Consider the following 15,391-nt stretch of genomic DNA (forward strand, 5'->3'; position numbering starts at 1 on the left):
ATGGGAAAAGATCTTTACTAACCCCACATCAGATAGAGAACTGATCTCAAAAATATATAAAGAACTCAAGAAATTAGACATCAAAATTTTAAATAATCCAGTTTTAAAATGAGGTACAGAGCTAAGCAGTGAATTCTCAACAAAAGAATTGCAAATAGCTGAGACACTTAAGAAAATGTTCAACATCCTTAGCCATCAGAGAAATGCAAATTAAAACGACTCTGAGATAACATCTTACAACAGTCAGAATGACTAAGACCAAAAACACCAATGATAGCTTATACTGTAGAGGATTTGGAGTAAGGGGAACACTCCTCTATTACTGGTGGGAATGCAAATTTGTACAATAACTCTGGAAATCAGTATGACAGTTTCTCAGAAAACTGGAGAATCAACCTACCTCAGGAACAAGTAATACCATTTTCAGGCATATACACAAAGGTTACTCAATCATACTACAAGAACATTTGTTCAACTATGTTCATAGCAGCATTATTCATAATAGCAAGAACCTGGAAACAACCTAGATGACCCTCAACTGAAGAATGAATAAAGAAAATGTGGTACTTTTATACAATGGAGTACTACTCAGCAGTAATGGGTAACATAGACACTGAGAGCAACAATTAATAAATGGGACCTCCTGAAACTGAAAAGATTCTGTAAGGAAAAGGACACAGTCAAGAAGACAAAACAGGAGCCTACAGAATGGGAAAAGATCTTCACTAACCCCACATCAGACAGAGGACTTATCTCCAAAATGTACAAATAATTCAAGAAACTAGACATTAAAATACCAAATAATCTAATCAAAGTATGGGGTATAGATTTAGGCAGAGAATTCTCAAAATAAGAATTGAATCCTGACTTAAGAGTATTGGATTCCTTGAGCCCAGCGGTGAAGGTGCACACCTTTAATCCCAGGACTTGGGAAGCAGAGGCAGATAGATCTCTGTGAGTTCAAGGCCAGCCTGAGATACAGCAGCTGGTTCCAGGCCTGGTTCCAAAGATACAGAGAAACCCTCTCAAAAAAAAAAAAGAAAGAGGAGAAGGAGGAGGAGAAGGAGGAGGAGAAGGAGGGGGAGGAGGAGGGGGAGGAGAAAAAGAAAGAAGGAAGGAAAGAAAAAGAATAGAACTCAAAAGGATTTTTGTTAATTATGGTACCAAAGAGCCCACCTGATTTTTAATGTCAAACCTATGAGAAGCCAGAGGCTACTTGAGAATCTCTTAGTCCTTGAGGTAAGTTGCACCCTATTTTTAAATCCTAGGCTTCACTTCTCTGAGAGTGCACATTAGCACTAAGTCATGCCAGTCTCCTGACCTCTCAACTCTTCTAAAATTATTGCAACATCAATGCTTCAGGCTTGTAGAGTGGAATCTCTTTTCCTGATAATGATATAGATTCTGTAGCTTTTAGCATCTATAGATCATCCCCCCATTTCTTATTTGCTAGAGGCACAATTGTTCACTACATTTATAACTGCCAGAGAGTTGAATAATACCTGAGGTGGAATGATAAATGGGAAAGAGCCATTAACTGCAGATCTCAGTGACTTCAATCAATTTGCAGACTTGCTCATCTCATAAGATGACCTGAAGCGAGTCACATAACCTTTACAGTTGGTTTCTGTACATGTAAAATGAGAAAGTTGCCTAATATCTAATATCCATTCCAGCTCTGAAATGCCAGCCTGCATATTATTTTCTGTCACTTTTTGGTATTGATACTAATGAAGAAAAATGATGAGAAAGTAAGCATGGAGAAAAATTACAACACCTCTAACCATCCAGAAAAGCCACAGGTGGACAAATCCGATCTCAAAGCTTTGAGCATATCCATGCACATTACAGTTTTCGAAAGACCAAAGGAGAATTACATGGTGGCAAAATTTGGTTGGCTCAGTTTTGTGCTACTAGTTGGTATAGAATTACTATTCTTACTCTCCCTCAACTGTGACAAAAAAAAATTCTTAAAATGATGATTCAATAATACGATACTCAAATTGTTAGGTTAATTCTAAGACAAAGAAAATGGTGATTTAAAAAATCTAATTTGTCAGGAAAAATGTAAAAACCCAACCATCAGGCTCAATGCATCATTCCGAAGCAAAGGTCTTGCACCTACATTTCTCTGGTCCTTGCTTCCACTTACCATGACTCTGAGCCCCCTCCTCCTCAAAGCATCCTGCATATTGCCCTGCATCAATCTTTATGCCCCTTGATGTTGTTTCGAATCTCCCTGTATCTAAATTGCTTAGCGTGGCATTCCTGATTTCTACCACTTAGCATACAGATCGCTCTTTTCTTGCCTTTTTTCTCAACACATTTCTTCCACCCACTCTGCACTTGTTGTTTATTCCCCAGCTGAGCAATCAGAAGTCACTTGCTTTGCTTTGGCTCACACTTCCCTCCACTGCCCCAATATGGAATCGCCTTCTTTATTTTTCTTAACATAGACTAAACTTGGTCATTGTTGGAAGCTAAGCAAACGAGCATTTTATCTCTTCCATGAAGCACCGGTGTTCTGATGATCTTTATTTCCTCCAACTATGCTAAGCAGCTCTTCTTCCTTTATGTATTGACTACTATGCTTTGCTTATTGCATATTCCAGATACGATTACTGACTTGTGAGGAACAGATGCAATGCAAATAATTCTTCTAACTCCCTACGTCTCTTCTTTTCTTCTTCCCTCTCTCCTTCCTTTCCATTCTCATTCTCCAAATCATTCCTTTCCCCTGTTTTTTCTTCTCTCCTAATTTGTAAAGTTGGGAAATCTAGAAAACAATCAATTGTTGCTTTATAAATAAATGTGGCAATCAATAATATAAACCTTGGGGCTTCTCTTCTACACAGTTCTCTTATGTACTATATATGATAGTTTGGAATTCATGTCTCATCCCAACACATCTTTTGTGAGAACACATAGCTTGAAAGCACATCTAACACTAGGTTCCACTTTTAAATTTGATTTAGAAGTTTTCCTATGAGAACAAAAACATTCTAAGAAATATGAATAAATTAAGAGGATGAACTATGACTTATTTTGATGGGTTTAAGACTTTTTACATTCCTCTTACAAACCATTTGTGGTACAGGGTTACACGGTGAGTTAAAGGACCTCGCTTTTACTCCACAGGTGAATCGTTCAGGCTCAGCCAGAAATGAATGACTTCAAATGAGGGGCTCCACCTGGCTAATGTTTTGTCCTTCTACCACTTAGCTTTATTTTGTCAAAAGGAAGTTTGCATGCAAATAAACTAAAACTCTACCCCCAAAAACTCAAACCCAGGAAATTAAATGTTAGAAATCCCTTTCAATTTTATCCTTCTAGGTCAGAATAATTTTCTAGGGCTAGTAATGAAGATTAGTGGTCGGTAGCTTGTCTAGCCTTTGTGAGGCCTCAGGTCCAATCCTCAGCAATACACACAGAGAGAGAGAAAGAGAGAGAGAGAGAAACAGAAAGAGGTGGAATTAAGCTCTAAGGCCACTAATAAGGAGAATTTTGAGGTGGGTAGCAATGGAATAGTGATGTTTGGCTTTCCAAGAAAACTTAAAGACAGGCGGAGATGAGGTCCTTAGAACACAGAAATCAGGCTTGACATGTCCTTAAAGAATACATGACTTATACTTGCCTGTGTCTCTCTCCACACAGGAGTGAAATTATATGCAGAGACACTCCTGCCATAGCTTCAGGAACAACATGCTTCAAAACCACAGTGGAATTGTACAACACTCTGGAATAGTGTCCTTCTCTCATTCCCAGTCTTGGGAGATCCACTGAGAGGACTGGGCAGGACTTTGCCCTCTGAGACCTGGAACCAAGGCTTCTTTGCCTCAAGCCTGACCGCTAGGAATTCACAAACCACCTTCCTATGTTTTGGAATCCAGGATGCTAGGAGAAGGAAGCACACCTTTATTGCTTTTGTTTTTCCTGCTGTCTCAAGTTGCAAGTCAAACTGCTCTTTTTTGCTGTATTTTGTGTTTTCAGACTTGGCTGCAGTTGCAACTCTGCATCCCTACCTCCACGGTTTCCTTTTGTAAGAGCTATTTGTCTCTAGATGTCAGGGCGCCAATTGTTTTGGATACTGAACCTCTCTAGACCTTCGGTTGTCCATTTGTTCAGTAATGGATCATTATGAATTGTACTTAGATTTCCACCAGTTGACCCTTGTGACTGTTCTCGACGTCCACTGCCTTTTAACTTTTTCACTCGATCATAAAGGCTAAGGGGCTCTCAAAGGAGACAGGTTAACACAGAGGTTGAGGCTCAGAATTGAGCTTCGCAGCCTTGCCTGCCCTCCACGATTGCCTTCTATAAGGTTCTCCAGTGGCTGGCTTTCCTCTCTTCTCCCTAAGTTCGGAGGTAGATGTTACAGTGTCATGGCTCACAGTACAGTCTCCTGGACACCTGGTGTTTAAGCACCCTTAGCTCCTTTACTAGCCATCCTGCCTCTGGCACAGTTTGAAGTCCCCTGAGGGTTCCACAAGTACCCAACTCCAGAAATCCTTCCACCACTCCCAACAACTCTGGTGTTTGTTGCCAAACTCCCTAAGAGATAGGCAGGTGTTCTGAGACCATGACTTAGCCTACTTCCTTTCATAAGATCCCACCCCCACCCCCAATCCTGCCGCCCTCGCGCCTTCCCCAGGACTCTGAGTAAGCTTCCCTGAGGGCTGTCACTGAGCATCCTTTTTGCCTCCATCCAAGGAGAACCCATCCGCCTCCTTAGCCCAGCACTACAGTCACTCTGCGCCTGGCAGTAGGTACCGCTAACAACCCCAGTCGCTGGGCGGGGCCCGCTCCGGTCCGTGCAGAACTCTGCGTCCAGCTCCTGAGAGACAGCCACTGGCTGTCCCGAATCCAGTGCAGTCGCGATTATAGTCTCCCTGGTCCCCAGCCTCTCACCCCAGATGCACAGCGCTGCCTGAGAGAGACTACCGGAACCTTGCGGCTCCGCGCGCTTTTTTGCCACTCGAAAGAGGCACCAGGCGCGCGGACCCCACCTCCCGGTCGCTCCACCTGCTGGCCTCTCCGCCCACCGACCACTGGGTCCCCGGCGTGCTCGGCTCTCAACCGAAGTGGAGATGCGCGAGAGGCTGGCGAGGGCGCGCAGCTCTTGAGATCGCGCCAGCTGGCACCATGCGCTTGCGGCCGCTGCCCCTCGTCGTAGTCCCTGGCTTGCTGCAGCTGGTGAGTTCCCGACCTGCGGTGCTGTCCGTGTGCGGGGATGCGTTTCGGCGGGAAATCCTTTTCTGTAAAGGACTTGGAAGCCGAGCTGCTAGAAGCTCAGGTCCCGACGGGAGTTTAGATTGTCTCACTGATGACTGGGAAGAAAGGCACTTTGAGAGAGGCACCTGGAGGCGAGTTGAAACGCTTAGTGAGGGTTGCGGTGTACTGTTTTGGTAAAGTAGGAAGGAAATATTTAGATAAGAAGCGCGAGGAAGAAAGAAGCGTCCTGCTAGTCACTCGGAGTGGACCCGGGCTGACAGACACGACCCGAGGGGTTCAAAGACCTTCCTGCAGCCCAGGGACAATCTTGGCGGCTCTGTTTAGCACAGGAGCCAGTGAACATTTCATGCAAAGCAGGCGTAAATTATAGATACAAACTGATTTTCGGGGCGTATTGGATTTACTCTGTTCGTTCTGGCCTTCGAAACGGAAATGGATTTCTACCGGCTAGAGATGTAAAAATATAACTTTGATGCCTAACTCTGTGCACTTAGTTAGTAGCCGGATCCGCGGTTTCAGATCTCACAGCCTGAATCACTGCTACTGCACAGCAAGATGTAGAGTGTTAAAGAGTTCAGGATGTGCTAGGAAGAGTCGGGCTGCCATTCCTGCCTTGACTCTCCAGGTTTCCTGAAGAACAGCTTGCTCTCTTTCACATACATTATGTTTTCCTTGTTAATTGTATTTCAGGTAGACCCAAAGTAAAACCTTTAACAAGCAACTTGACCACGATTGTAGAAATTGGTTTCTGACTTGTTCTGCCTTCGCCAGATTTCTCCTGGTCCCTTGGTACTTGTCTTTGGACAGTGTGATGATTGGCCTTTCCTTGATTCCAGGGCGTCTTTGGTTCCAGGACTGCTAACACCTTGGGTTGTTAAAAACAAGGGCGATACTTCCAAGTGTTTACAGAATAAAGACCACCCCTCTTTCATTGTCTTTTTAGAGAAAATACTAAGTAACTTATGAAAAAAAATATAAACGGCAACATGTGGTCGAAGTAGGCACTTTGCAAGTGTGGAGGGTAAAATGGACTCCTAAGGGTGAGGAGGTTTCAGCAGAGACTTAATTCACCTGCAGAGCATTTAATAAGAAAATTGTCCATGGTATCATGAAAGAATGCAGCTGGGCCGACTGTTTTTCAATGAGCCAGCACTTTCTGGTCCTATTCAATAGAGTCCCATAAAAATGAACTAAAATGAAGTTTTTAAGGTGTCCACGATACCTGCCTATGATCTTTAGTATCACTTGCTTTAAGAAAAAAAAAAAATCAATGTGAATGCCAGTAAAAGTGATCCGACAAGAAAGCCCTTGTGCCATGTGCGGAAGGAAATGCCTGAGGAAACTGGCAGCTTTTTTTCGTGGAGTCTTGAGCACAGCCTCATGAATCTTAGCTGGTTGATTTTTACATGCAGTGACCATGGACTGAGTAAGCACTCCATAAGCACCACGTTGGTCCTCAAAGCCGAGGAAATGCTTTTAGGGATGCTGTGGAGAAAAGTTCTATCAGCCCTGATACAGGAAACGTTAGATTCTCCCTCCTCCACCAGGAAAAAGGAAATAAATATGGAAGGAATTACGTATACTCCTTAAGAGCCAGATTCTAATATTTCAGCATGAGTTGATTGATTAGTTTTTAAGGAAGCGTATGCCAAATTCTAATCGGTTTTTGGATTGTACTGGGATTGTATTTTTTTCTTCTTCTTCTGGAGCACTTTATCAGGGAAAGCGAGTTGGGGAGCTGCAGCCCAGTGATAAGCAGGCAGGCCCGAGCTGCCATCCTCCTGGACAATAAAAGGCTGTTTACATTCTACACATTCTTAGAGCTGTTCCCAGCCTTAGACAAGCCAGGGGTGATGTGAAAGGAAAGCAGAGCAGTTGAGCGGGGTAGATGTAAATAAAAACACTAAAAACACACCCCAGCCCCACTGTATAACCCACCCAGCGGATTTCACAAAACACCGAATAATTTGCTGCCTGGGTGGTTCATAGTTGTGTTATTTTCAGCTGATGTGGAACTTCTTTATTAAACCCTAAGAGGAAATAAATTAAAATGGTAACTAGATTTGAAAAGTGGTCCTTATTTTGTAGGAAGCATGAGTAGACACAAACCATGCCCTAGGTAGGATGCAAGGTGTGTGCTACACAGCTATTAGACACACATTTATATAGAAATAAAAAATGTAAAATTTTATTAAGATATATGTAAAATTTGTTGCAGCAAGACTTGCAAATAGAATTAGACTTTAGTTTTCCATCTGCACTGTCAACCTAAAGAATATTCTTTAAAATATTATTTAAGGGAATATTGAGTCTCTTCCAGCATATTAACAATTAACTAAATGAAAATTCTCTACTTAATCTGAAAATAGTTATAGGAGGTCAGGTTTAAATAAGTCTTCAATGACATTATTTCTTGTTTATCTAGAATTTATTTTTACTTATTTTATGAGAATCTTTAAGGAGAAAATACGCTAAGCTGTTACATGTTATATACAGGCAGCCTATAAAAAACGTGTGTATACTCCTTACACCTTTGCAGTTTCCATGACCCGTACTCAGTCTTTTTTAACATGCTATCAACCTAATTAAAGGGATTACTGGGCACATACACAAATTGGACACTCATTTCCAGGTACTCTTTTCTTAATATTCTTGTTCAGTACACTGTTCCTTTTCTGTCGCTTCATGAAGACAATTAGCATATGGAATTGATAGTATAACCAAGCAAGGGTTGTTTCATGACCCGACTTCACCAGATGTCAAATTCTTACAGATTTGCTAGATAACTTGCAACTCATAATAAGGCTGATTTTAATTTTCAGTAAAATGCGGGCTGCTAAAAATACTGCATTTGAATTTCAATAAATAATTAAGTCTAGGTTAAGGTAGAATCTAGCAGTGGTTTTAAAATATGCATTGTTTGGAATTGTTTTTGTGTTAATTGCATTATGACTAAGCAACTCAGAGTTGCATAAATTCGGAATACTTGAAAGATAATGGGTAATGGTGCATTCATCCTTGCAATGTAATATCACCTCACTCACATTTATTTCGTGTATTTTTTGCTTACCTGTATGAATTTATAATTTTAACAGTTATTCACTACAGTTTTCTTACTCCCCCTCTCTTTTGTGTGATCCAGAAGTGATAACTCATCACTGTCTTCCATTTATCAATCACAATTTCTCCCATACCGTCTTGATCAATAAACATCAAAACAGCATTTCCCAGTGTGGGATCAATAGTCATCCGTTGTCCAGATGACAGTGCAGAAGAAAAGAATCACATCAGGCCCAAGATTTAGAGTGATCTGGGCTTTCAGACCAAGTCTCCTATAAATATCATTAGTCTGGAACCTTTAATAATGGACCCTCGTCCCCCAGTACCCTGTGGCCTCTTCTGAGATTATGCTGCTGATCTAGGTTTAAGTATTTTTCACATGCAAAACTGATTCTTGCTGGGAATTTAGTATGTTGTCAAACAGAAAAGAAGGTCTTCCTTAATCTTCGTCTTCTGTGTAACCTCAATTTTCTACTTCTTACTTTTTGTGTGATAAGTGGCCAGGTTACATTGTTACTTAAAACATGCAACCCTGGCAATCACATGAATTATGAAACCCAGCTCTTGTCATGTACAATATGAAGTGTCAACGTGCGTTTTATAATGCACTGTCTAACTTTTATATATTAAGCAGCTAATTAATACACCATGAATGATCTTGTTATTTAATGGTAGCAATCAAAAATGAATATAAGCATGTCATAGGTCTGTGATTTTATGGGAGCTACAGAATCGCCCCTGTTTCTATATTCTGTAAACTCCTGTACCTGAGGCATTGCTGGGTAAGATTTGAAAAAAGAATTATAGCTGCATACCCTCGAGCTGACAGCCAGAGCTGCGTCAGCATTTCTGTAAAGAATCTCATTTCTATCTGAGCCATAAGCATTTTTGCTAGTTAGAAGCTGGCATTTAATATCTTGATTTTTGAAGTAGGTTGTTTTAACGCTGCTTGAAAAATCGTTCTGAATGATTCTGAGCACTCATCCATGAGAGGTTACCTTCGAGCTATTGTTATGATATATTATTCAACAAACTAATTTCTGTATCGATCCCATGACTAAATTAAGAGGCAAATCTCACAGTTTTGATTTGTACATGGTTTTAATTTAAGATGTGGTATTTAAAAACTATTTTATCTAATGTACAAGATAATGTTGTCCATGTAGCATATTTGTTATGCAGTTATAACACAATTTTTGAATGGGTATTTTCAATTGTGTCAAACCACATATTCCAGTCAATGTTTTCTATGACCTTTACTAACATTCTCTTTAAATATTTCATTACTGAGAACATGACCCATGATGCAGATGGCAATTCCATTTTTTATCTTAAAATCCTTTCGAAGTGATTTATAATAAGTTACATCATAGACTTTAATATTACAGAAGAAATCTAACATATTATTGCTAGAGAAGTTCCATTTTACGTTATTTTAACTTGTGAACATTTTAATGTGGATCCACAAAGAACTGTCTGGTTTATTAAACTCGATGATGAGCATCAGTAGGAAATTCTGTTTCGGAGTAAACATATAGTCCGAAATGAATACTTTCCTTATTTTACCCTAAGTGGTATGGGGAAAATGTTTTTCTTTATCACTTAACTCAAGAAGATGCATTCATCTTTAAGATGGCCATACTTGTCATTTTTCCTTTTTCAGACCTGTAAACAAGTGCTAAGGAAATGGGGCATTTTATAAAGCCAATCCACAATGATGACCGAGGCACATATTTGTACTTTTTCCTCACATTCAGATCTTCCAACAATTCATCATATATTATGATGCCAATTAAGACTAGGAAACATACAATACTTTAATCATTTCACTCGGTTTCATTCGTGTTCTACAAAGACGAATGAGCACCACCTCGAAGATTTGAATTCTCCAAATCAATTAAAAGTTCAACAAATATTACTATCTATTTTGTCCCAGATAGCGTTACATGAAACAGCGGTTCCAGATAAGAGTGTGTGTTGGCTTGGGTAGTTCATCGTACAGTCTCAGACACTCATGGGTAAAAATGGAATTATCATGAAAAAGGAAAAAAAAAAGCTATTTCTAACATTTGCTTCTAAGAACACATTATGACAGTGGTTTACATTTTTCTTTTCATGAATCCCATCTTTTGTTTTTATACAATTTACACAACTTCTTAGACACAAACATTGATTTAAACAAAAGCTTTACATGGGATTTCATAATATCACAAATGAGACAAGAGTATACATGAGAACAGGTTGACGCTGATGACGCTTATCACTGCTTATGGAAAAGGAAAATTTAGTCTGAGATAAAGAAATTAGCATTCATTAAGCATATAATTAGCTAGATCAAATGAATTTCAATTCAAACAGTATTTTCAGGTGTTAGGTCATCTTTAAAATTGTAAACTATTAGCATCTATTCTTTTCTTTCATTTAAATAAAAAATAAATTGATGCTTAGTGTGTGTGTGTGTGTGTGTGTGTGTGTGTGTGTGTGGTGTGTGTGTGTGTGTGTCTAAGAATCCTCCTGCTCATTTTGTTTCGGGTTAAAGGTGAAAGCGATTTGCATAGCTAACATGTTCAATAAGTGAAGGGGTGGGGTGAAAAAGAACCACTTAGCATTTTGTAGTGACAATAGCATGTATTAATAAATCTTTGCAATTCACTAATCCAAGCCAGGAGTTGATTTGGAGCACTTTGAAGAGAATGGCTGTTCCAATGGAATTGGAAGCAGAATTCAAAGGCATGCTGTTCTTAAGACGATGACACATCAGTTTTAACCTCTTCTTTGTACCCCACTGATCGGCATCCACCCCCATTTGCTGTTCGTTTAAATTTAGATTTTACTGCCAATTCTCAGCAAACTTGTCTAAAGCCAAACACAATTCTTTTAAACCACCATTTTGATACATGCAACTAACGTGTCGTATTATAATGGACTACAAAATTTAAAGAAAGAAACTCTTTCATGCGCTTGACTTCATAAACATCTTCACAGCAACCCTGAAAAATAAGCAGAGCAGTGGATGCTGCCTTCACTTTATGGGTAAGGAAACAAAAGCCCTACTGTTCCACAGAAACAAATTGCCGTGATGGACTTGCCCACCAACTTCATTCCACTCTCGGACTATGGCAGGATCCATTTGCAGCCAATTGTGGGATTCATGAGGAGTGCCATCTTTGTAAGACAGTTGGAATTGAAACTCAGGAAAATGATATTGAGGGGCATTTCCCTGAAGGAACTGTTTTGCACAGAAACCACATTAAAGTGACCCTGACCCTTTTGTTTGACAATAGATTAAACAAGTCTTGCCATAATCTCAAACACGTTAAACAACATAAACAGAGTGTTAGAGCATGTTTCTGGACCCAGAGTTCCTTTTTGAGTTGAGCTTTACCAAGTCTGTTTTCCAATGGTTTCCTGCTAATAGACAGCTTTCATGTTCGGTTTACAGCTGAGTAATATGCTACCTGTTAGGATTATCAGAGGATTTCAGAGTTCGGATCTCTTCTGTGTTACTTCAGGTGGGGATAGATGGATAGCAGAGAGGGAAGCATATGTTCAAAGGCCACTTAAGTCTGGTATTCTAATGAACCAGGGGAATATCAGAAGAAGCTGCTGGGCATGAGAGCTGACAAATGAATACCCACACTTGAGCAGAATGTTAAATTTTGTTTTGCTTTTAGCACGCTGCTATCGCTTTCTTTCCCTTCCTCGCTATTTACGATATCACATTTTACTACAGAAGTAACACGCTTTAGCAGATATTGTTGGTGCTTTGGGGATACACTTTGCAAAAGTGCAGTTTGAATCCCACGTGACATTTCCTTCCTTTACAATTCTCTGGACCAGTGACTGGCAGATAAAATACTATAGAGAGCCCAACGCCTTTGTAAAGCTTTGAGGTATAAAAGATAATCAGAGTGTCTTTGCAGCAGCTTGTCAAAGCTGTGTTCTGAGGGGCTTTGTCTGAGACCATGCTTCAGTGGCCCTTCTCCCATTCTCACACTCCCAAGGAAGTGATCCCTGGAGCATTCCCTTGTGCTCAAGTGCTTAACTCGGCAGCATCTGCATCTGGGGACTCCAACCTAATGTTATTGTTTCAGTGTTTCTTCAATATTCAGAAAACTTAAAGTAGCTGCTAATCTTGTCCTTGTTTGAATAATTATTAATAGTGTAATGACATTTTTCCAGATATTACAGATATGCAAGATTTTTTTTATCATGTTATAATTTTGAACATCATAATTTCCAACATGCCAGTATAATGCAGTGGTAGATGTAGATGTCTTCCGTATTGTATAGAGACAGTTCTGTTTTGAGAGTCATAGTATTCACAGCATTGATGTACCAAAATATATGTAAGCAACCTATGGTTAATACTTAGAATTTTTAAATATAGAAAACATTTGTAACTACAACTATTAAAAAATGTCTTTGAAGTGAAGGTGCTTGCTTAATACTGAGAATCTGTAGCTTGAATTTGCTTAAATACAGTTTTCCTCCTGAATAATTTTAACAGTATGAAATATTACTCACAATACATACAAATGTCTATAATTGATATTTATGTAAATATACCAGTCTATCACATCTCATTGCCTTAAAATGCTATTTTAAGATTTTTACTACATTTATTTGTGTGTATGTGGGATGTGGGGGGGTTACACGCCAGAGTGCACATAGAGCATGCCCTGCAGCGGGTAGTTCTTCCATCATATCTGCCTTAATAATCACTGAGAGCTTGCCAAGCTTAGCAGCAAGTACCTTTATCTTCTGAGCACTTTACCAGCCTTAAATGTGTTGAGTGTGGTTTCTTTGGAATGAAAAGGATGTTTTTTATTTAAAAGACATTCCTTTTTCTCTATGCTCTGCATGGTCTTTTTAAATAACATATTTTCAGTTGACTTTTTATAGTCTTTAACCTTTGCAATTTCTTGTTAATATTGCCATGACATAATTTTGATTTATTATTCTTGGATATTTTACAATATAGAGCATTATGAATAATATTTTAGGCCTACTATTTTAAAATTATATTCACTGAAATTTAAGGAAAATAATTAATTTTCTATATTTAAGCATTTATCTGTTGCATTTAAGCTATTTTTAATAATTTATGTTTGTTTTTACAGGATTTTCTTTTTCAACAGGTCATATCATTTGCATATAATCCTTTATTTGGTTCTTTCTATTGAATATTATGTCTTATTAAAATTTATTTGCTTGCTATAATAGGTAACTCTTTAAAATATTGTTGAATGAATGTGAAAGTAGGCATTGTTCCCAAGTTTCCAAACTTAATGATTATTTTAGTAAATACAAAATTTTTTTCTGTTTATGAGAATCTATCAAGTTAACCATATACTTTCATAATTCACATTAAAATGAATTCACGTCAAGACTAGAGATTATTTTTAGGTGCTTGTTGAAGATTTTATATGACCACATAATTTTTAAATGTGAATCCGGCATTTGAAAAACATTTATAATAGGCTTCCAAACATTACTCCTTTTTGAGAAAGCTGGGATTGCCTACACTTGCATAAGCTGTATTAACAAATTATTATTTCTCTAAAGGATTAGAACTCTATTTTTGTATGTAAAAGGCAACAAGAGTAAAGCAGGCTAGAGTCTGCTCCAGGGTGGTTCCAGGGTTATAGTTTGAGAGACAAGGTCTGTCTACCATTCCACACACCAATTACCTGGGGAGAAGTTAAAATAATGATTATTTCCCCTTAGAAGTCTGTCACTTTAACTCAGTTTAGCTTTAAGCCCTTTGTGTGCAGAGAGGAGACCTTTAACTTTACATTTCTTCTGTGGCTACTTATTTAGGTTTGTTTTCAACTGTAATTGAAACTTTCCTATTGATTTTCAAGGAATATTGTGTACTCTATAACTCTTGAAGTTGATTTAGCATAATTATGCATACTGTTACTTTGACTTTCAAAGTTATATCCCATGATTTTGAATTTGTATACTGTATTTTCACATTTATTTTACATGTTTTCAAACAGTGGTGATTAAGGGACTGCCTTTATTTTTTCCCGAAGGATATGCTCTAAATAGGAGGCTTTTATAGCAAATTCTATAAAACTGTCAAGGTGCCAGGGCTGAGTGAAGTCCTGGGCAAATGATGTGTGTTCAGAAGCACTTTCTGCTCACGGTGGCTGTGCAGTGGCTGGCATATCTCTGGTCCAGTTTCACCCAAGGTTGTGCTGAAGGAAGATCCTCTTCTGTTTTCTTGCCTCTTGCTCTCTTTTGCAATTGTTTGGTTATAGTTTGTTTTGCTCAACTGACTTTTCTATCATTCTGCTTTACTCTTTATTTATTTGCTTGATTTTTTTTTCCTTTTCTTTTGAGGTAGTATTTTACTGTGTAGCCCAACCTGGCTTTGTCTTGAGACAAATTCCAGAATGCTGCTGGAATAGACAAGCAGCGTCATGTCTGTCTTATCTCCTTCTTTCTATCTTCCAGCGCCTCCAAATTTTCTGACTCTTTGGCATCCCATTCTCTTTTTAGGTTTGCAGTCCTAGATCGTCTCTTTAGCATTGGAAATGTGTTTTCAGGAAAGTGCCCCTTTCCTGTTGTGTTGGGAGTGCCCTGACAAAAACAACTTAAGGGAAAACACAGTTTATTTTGACTTACAGTTTCCGAGATAAACAGTCCATCCTGGTGGGGAAAGCATGGCAGCAGGCAGGGATGGCAAGGTGTCATGAGAAGGAGGGTATCAGGTCACATCTCATCCACACTCAGGAAGGAGTCTCAAATGCATGGTACTGTTTGGTCCTCTTTCCGCATTTACACCGTCTGTGCTTCTAGCTGGAGAATGGTCTGATGGTTGGATCGTCTCATCTTAATTAGTAAAGGAAAGCTGATTTCCCACAGACATGCCCAAATTAGAATTGTCCAGATAATTCTAGATTATATCAAGTTGATAAATAATTAGGACCCATTTTATTGTTCTGTCCTTTAGCAGAACAATAGTATTTGGTTTTACCTTAGGCATTTCCTGTATCAGGTTCTTGGCCCCAGAGCAGTAGTAGGCATGGGTTCCATCTTATGGAATGAGCCTTAAATTCAATAAGATAATATTTGGTTACTCCCACAA

The sequence above is a fragment of the Arvicola amphibius genome, chromosome 7 (genome assembly GCF_903992535.2).
Source record: "Arvicola amphibius chromosome 7, mArvAmp1.2, whole genome shotgun sequence".
NCBI classification, from domain to species: domain Eukaryota; kingdom Metazoa; phylum Chordata; class Mammalia; order Rodentia; family Cricetidae; genus Arvicola; species Arvicola amphibius.